Below are 6,649 nucleotides of genomic sequence, written 5' to 3'. Positions count from 1 at the left end.
ATTGCTCGGTATTCTCCCCTAAAGTAATAACTTGGCCTTTAACCCAAATCAGAAATTGAATTTGTCAGAAACAGAATAAGTCAAAAAAGAAATGGAAATATGTAGAAGAGATCAGAGTTCAGACATGCCAAAGGGAGTAGAGTTTGTACGGCAGAATACTGGAAATGAGAGTAACATATAATAGCAACTTGAACTTTGTTCTGTTCTCACAGTTAAATCCAATGAAGCCAAAGAGATTTAGCAAATGCATAATAAAATACCCATCATAGTCTTATTCCTGAAATGTCAGCCAACTTTAGAAAATCATTTATACAAAAAAAAATAAATAAAAGGAAGGAAAAGGTTGATAGAGTCAGAGAAATTTTATAGTTACTGTGTCCTGAGTAACCCTTATTGGAAAAAAATCATGGTAGTAATGCTTGGCTAAAAACGAATGAGATTGATAATATACCATGTCACTTATTTAGTGCTTCTTTGTTGTTGATGAATTCATTTATTTATCTCTCAAGTTTCAGAAGTGTCTTTGACTTTAGTTTTTAAAGCTTTTTAAAATAGATTTAGAATACAAGACTGATAGTCTTTTTTCAGCACTTTTAGATATTGTTAAATTGTCTTCTGTGTTTTGTTATTTCTGACAAGTCTGTAATAGTACTTCATTCGATTATTTTAGAAATATTTATCCTTTTTTTTCTGACAGTTCTAGTATTTTCTCTTTTTCACTGTTTATACCAGAATTTAATTATGCTTGAGTTTTACTCACTTGTAATGAATTGAGAATCTTCTCTGTATGGATTTAAAATTTGAAAAAATTGAAAAATTTCCCAGTCATTTTTTTTCTTCAAGTCTCTCTTTTTGCACTCCAGAAATTTTTGTGCTTCTAGGTACATAGACTTTAAATATATTTAAGTTGATATATATTCAATGAATATTGTTCCAGTAGTTTCTGAGCCTCTACTCATTTTTTCAGGTTATTATTCTTTGTGCTCAAGTGTGAATAATTTCTGTTCTTATATCTCTAATCCATTGATCATCTCCCTCATAACATCCAATGCAATCTTAATCATATTCAGTGAAATTTTAATTTCAGACTTTGTGTTTTTCATCTCAAGCATTTCCATTTGGTTATTTTTATATCATCCATTTCTGTCTTCATTAGGTTCATATTTGTTTTTTTGTTTTATTTACATGTTTAAAAGTATTCCAAGGAGACCTCCCTGGTGATGCAAGCGGTTAAGTCACAGCACTATGAAGCTATCCAGCAATCAAAAGACAAACTCATGCCATTTGCAGCAACATGGATGGAGCTAGAAGTGACTGTGCTCAGTGAAATGAATCAGAAGGCAAAAGAAAAATATTGGGTGGCTTCACTTATAGGAAGAATACAGGGAAATTGAACAATGGGTCAAAAAAAAAAGACAAAACTTGCAGGCAAACTATAGATCTGAGGTATACAGCAGGGGAGGAGAAGGGAGAGGTGTCAAAAGAGGGGAGGGAAGAGCATAGGGACTGTGGTGATAGTTCATGGGTAATGTGGTGGTGAGAGATTTATGGGGACTACACCTAAAGGGAGAAATCAAATATTGTACAAAAATGAACAACAATGTAAGAAAATAAAAGCTTAATCAATAAAAAAATGAAATAAAAAATCAAAGCTATTGAATAAGCAAAGATTTGTTAGTGAAAACAGGAAAAAAAAAACCTGAAATTAATAAAAATTTAAACTTACACAGTAGGAGAGAATATTCTTTCTGATATAGAAGCTAGCTGTATCCAGCTTCTATAAAACTACTCTTAACATCTCAATATTCAGGGGCCTCCCCTGGTGGCACAGTGGTTGAGCGCTGGGCTGCGAAGCTGCCCACAGCCTCTGCAGCGCAGGTTCAGTCCCCGGCCACCAGAGAGGGTCCCACATGGCGCACAGACCTCTCCTGCTCCCCTCAGCAGTGTATTTCATCAGTCTGCCTGTTCTGTTCCCCGCTCTGGCTCTGGTGAAGTCTCTCACCCTCCCGCGCTTCTGACTATACCCAGTGCTTGTATTAAAAAAAAAAAAGAAAAAGAAAAAAAATTCAATATTCAGATGACAAGTTAATTTTTTAAAAATAAAGTATCTGAATAGAGTTAACCAAAAGACCTATAAACACATGAAAATATGCTCCACATAATAAGTCATTATAAGCAGAAAAACTGAAAGTATGAGATATTACAACATATCCATGGAATATCTAAAGTTAAAGGCTCACAGTATTGAGCATTGATCAATAAGTGGTTCCACTGCATGTAATGTAAATTAGTACACTTTGGACAACAGTTTTGTAGTTCCTCAATATTATGAACATACAGTGGCCATATATGACTCTGCAATTCCACTTGCAAGTATTTGCCCAAGAGAAATGAAAATATATCTATATACAAAATCTAGTTCTCAGATACTTGCAACAGCTTTATTCGTCATAACCCAATGCTAAAAATAACCCAAATGTTTAACAGTAGATGATTGGGTTAATATTTAAGTATGTCTACCGGGACCAGCCTCCAGCAAAACATCATGTCAGGGGTTCCTGAAAGGATGAGACGGCGTCGGCGAAAACGAAAGGACTGAGGGGAAGGGAATGAGGAGACACTGACACTTGGTGAGGTGTTAGTATCTTCTGCCGAGAGACTCATCAGGTCTTTATTTATTCATTATTAGTAATAATAATAAGAAAATACATTATCATGTGTAAAGCATAAACAATTAGTATATTATGTTTCCCATAGACTACTGGCCCCTACAGGTCTCAGCTAGACGGCAGCTTTCAAGGTTAATAGATAATAAACCAGACCTAACATTAAAGCTACTTATTTTTTTATTTAGACAATTATTTAAAACAGTGAATAACCACCAGTGCATCCCTATCAGCTAAAGTCTAAGCATCAAAGGATTATTCTATTCACATGGCCTTAGCCGGAGACCAGCTGCAGTTCAGCTATCAGAACTTTTTCTACCTAGAAATTCCTTAACTCAAATAGCTTCATATTAAAAACTTTCCCAAGAAGCTTCAAGAGAAAACAAAATAGAAGGACCTACTATGATTATTGTATTGTAATGCTTGTCAGGCATGCTAAATAAGTTGTCTTCCATTGTCAAGTAGGCCAAATCGTTTAATAATTAGTTTCTAATTTTCCATGCCATTTATTTGCAATATACTGATGCATATAATATAGTGCCTAATGTACTTTTTTGGGAAATTTTTCTCTTATTTATGACCAAGAACAAAAAGTGAAGGAATGTTAGATCTTCAACCTCACGGTGTGAGGCACAAGGAATCTTCAGCCCCACGGTGTGAGGCCCTTTAGCTTCGGCCCCACGGTGTGAGGCCCTTTGGGCTTCGCTGCTTGCCAGTGTCTTATCTGGCTGGGGCATCAAGGCCTCCTGCAGCATATGTCCAAACAATGAAATAATATTCAAAATAGCAAAGAATGATCTACTGATACATGCAACAACATGAATGAAATTTCAAAAACATTGGGGTTAGAAAAAGAAAGTAAATAGGGGCCTCCCTGATGGCCTAGTGGTTAAGTCTCAGTGCTATCACTGCACTAAAGCCTGAGTTGATCCTCAGTCAGGGAGCTAACTCACATGGTGCAGCAGACTTCTCCTGCCTCTCCCACTGACCCTCCCCCACCCCTTGCTTAGCAATATATTTCAATAAATCCATCTGTTCCGCCCCCCACTCTGTCTCTGGTGAATCCGCTCACCCTACCTCCTCACCCCCCACACATCTGGACTGCACTCCAGGTCTTCTAACCAAAAATAAACAAATATTTTTTTAAAAAAAGAAGATAAACACAAAAGACTACACAAGTACACTTTTATTTAGAAAAGACTAAAGCTAATCTATAGTCACAGAAAACTGACTAGTATTTGCCTGGACCTAAGAAGTGGAGGTTGACTGCAAAACAGCATTATGGAAATTTTTGGGTTGATGGAAATATACACTGTCTTTACTGAGCTGGGTTACATGAATATATATTTTCCTTATTAAGTCATAAAAATCTTTGTACTTTGAATTGTATGCATTTAACTGTGTGTAAGTACAATCTTTATAGAATGTAAAATATATAAATATTCCTAGATTCAAATCATTCCACCTTCCATAATGTCATTCCCAAATAAGTTACCCATGGATGACCTCATTCTGGCCCCTCACATTTTCTACTCCATACAGGTAAAAGGTTTTGCTATTTGATGACAACTGAGGCTCAGGCATTTTGTCCTGTGTTTCTCTGAGAAAACAAGTTGGCTTTGGACACATTTCTTTCTGCTGAGCACTCTGGCCTACCTTTAACTTTAGTCATCACAAACTCACCATTACCAGGGAAGATCACTAGAGCAATAACGGACAGAACATATGGATGGAGATTGGGCAGAAAAAGAATTTAGGTCCAAGTCATATTAATCCATTCCATCTCTTCTCCCTCGCACCTCACTGTGAGTTGATTTAATAAAACATATAGTCTGAGTATCTCAAGTTAATCTGTGAGAACTTCTCTACTTTGACCTCTAAAGTAGTTTGCTGGTAGCAGGCTTGGAGGTACCATAGCATCAAGGTGATTTCAATCATGAAAATGTACCAATGTAAACAGTGAAATCCATTAAGTGTACAATGGTATCAACCTTACAAACTGGAATTAAGATAATCAAACAAGAACATACATATACTAAAGGAATACGGAAAAAAAAAAAAAAAACCTAAGTGAAACTGGGCCAAGAATGCTAAAGGTGGGCCTCCCCAGTGGCGCAGCAGTTGAGTGCCGCACTGTGAAGCTGTCCGCAGCCTCTGCAGCACCGGTTCGATGATTCCCCGCCAGCCAGGGAGAACTCCACATGGTGCAGCAGACCTCTCCTGCCTTCCCCGCTGCTCCCCTCAGCAATGTCTTTTGTCCGTCTGCCTGTTATGCTCCCTGCTCTGGCTCTAGTGAATTCTCTCACCCTCCTGCACTTCTGACCTGTACCCCAGTTCTTGTATAAAATAAATAAATCTTTTAGAAAAGAATGCTAAAGGTGAATTAAAAGAAAGTAATTGCAAATAAAGTAAAAGCTTATAGTTTATTGTGACATCAATAGGTGCCTGATGTGAGATAAGGTCCCTAATCACGATGATAATCATTGATTCTAATCATAATGTAATGAAAATGGTCTCACTTTTTATATTTTATTAAACATCCTTATTTCTGACAGTGTGCATAATTTTTGAAAGAGCTTGGCAATGGCAGACTGAGATGTGCATAGATATTTCACTCTTTCCTCTTGTAGAAAATTGCAATTATCCAGATTAAGGTAATCTGGACAATTTTGTTGTAAATTTGATTATGAATCATCAAGATAATGATATAATTGTCTAGCAGATCAGCTGTAGTAATGAGAACAGATTCAAAACATTAACAGAATCACTGGTGTGAGTTACATCATAGGTTCTTTACTTTTCAATGAGGAAAATCAACAGAAAACAAAATTATCAATTACATGTCAAGATTTTGACACACGAGTACAGGTTTATAGCCTAAGCACTACAAATAGGGCAGGAACACCTTGATCATCACTACTGCCTGCTTACTAGACCCATAAAATTGAGTCTTTTATCTGGAATCAATATACACTAAACAGTTTGCATATAATACAAGTTGGTGTGTTAGTCACTAAGTGGAGTAAAAGGAAACTGTTCAAGTCAAATTGCATTTGTCACATACTGAAAATCACACCTATTCAAGATGCCATTCATCTGACTTTCTGAATCTTACAGATATATTAACATCATGATGCCCATCAGAACCATGAGAGGAGATGAAGCAGGTCCTCCTGCCATAAGAGGAAAGAGATGTAGAAAAGTAGAGACCAAGTTTCTCTCTACCTTGTTTAGTTTTTCCCCAGATACATACTTCCTGTCACTAACGTCATTCTTACGCAAACATCAGCAGTAAGAACCATTATCTATCAGAGGTAAGACTGACCTTTGACACTTGCATTGGAGTCTAAACCAGAGCTCTTGTGGGATCTTGATAAGCAAAGTTATATACACACAAGTCTTGTGTTAACCAATAGGAACTGGTATCTCCATTCCATTTGTAATATTTTGAATACTTCCTCCATAAAGTGATAAATAGGTGCTTCTGCAATTTCTCACCACCAAAGCCCCTCCTACATATGCATGGAGTACCCACACATGACTGAAGCATCCTTAACTTCCCCTAGAATCCCCAGCCACCACTAGATTCAGTATCCATCTGAGTCATCTATACTTGTGCCATATCAATTGTTAGATACTCTGGATCTATTCTAATAGTGCCTGCCCAACCATACACATAGGGAAATAAATTTAATATAACCACTCTTGGGAGGATGGATTTTCCAACTAACCATGTTGTCCAACAATAAAAGAAAACATTAGCTTCATTCACCCAACTGTTTGTAGATATTTTGCTTAAACAAATGTGGACATGCCTGGTACCATATATTTAATACACAAACATCAATGTCATGGAGAAAAAAAATTCCAAATATGAAACAAAATTTTTAATTAAAGGTCATGAATCTTTTGGTTCTCCACATATTTATCAAACAAGGGGACTTTGGGGGACTCCCTGGTAGCACAAGGGGTTGAATGTCAGC

This window comes from Talpa europaea (assembly GCF_964194135.1).
Source record: "Talpa europaea genome assembly, chromosome: 3".
In the NCBI taxonomy this organism is placed as follows: domain Eukaryota; kingdom Metazoa; phylum Chordata; class Mammalia; order Eulipotyphla; family Talpidae; genus Talpa; species Talpa europaea.
The sequence above is the reverse complement of the archived record's forward strand: the minus strand, read 5'-3'. Positions refer to the sequence as shown.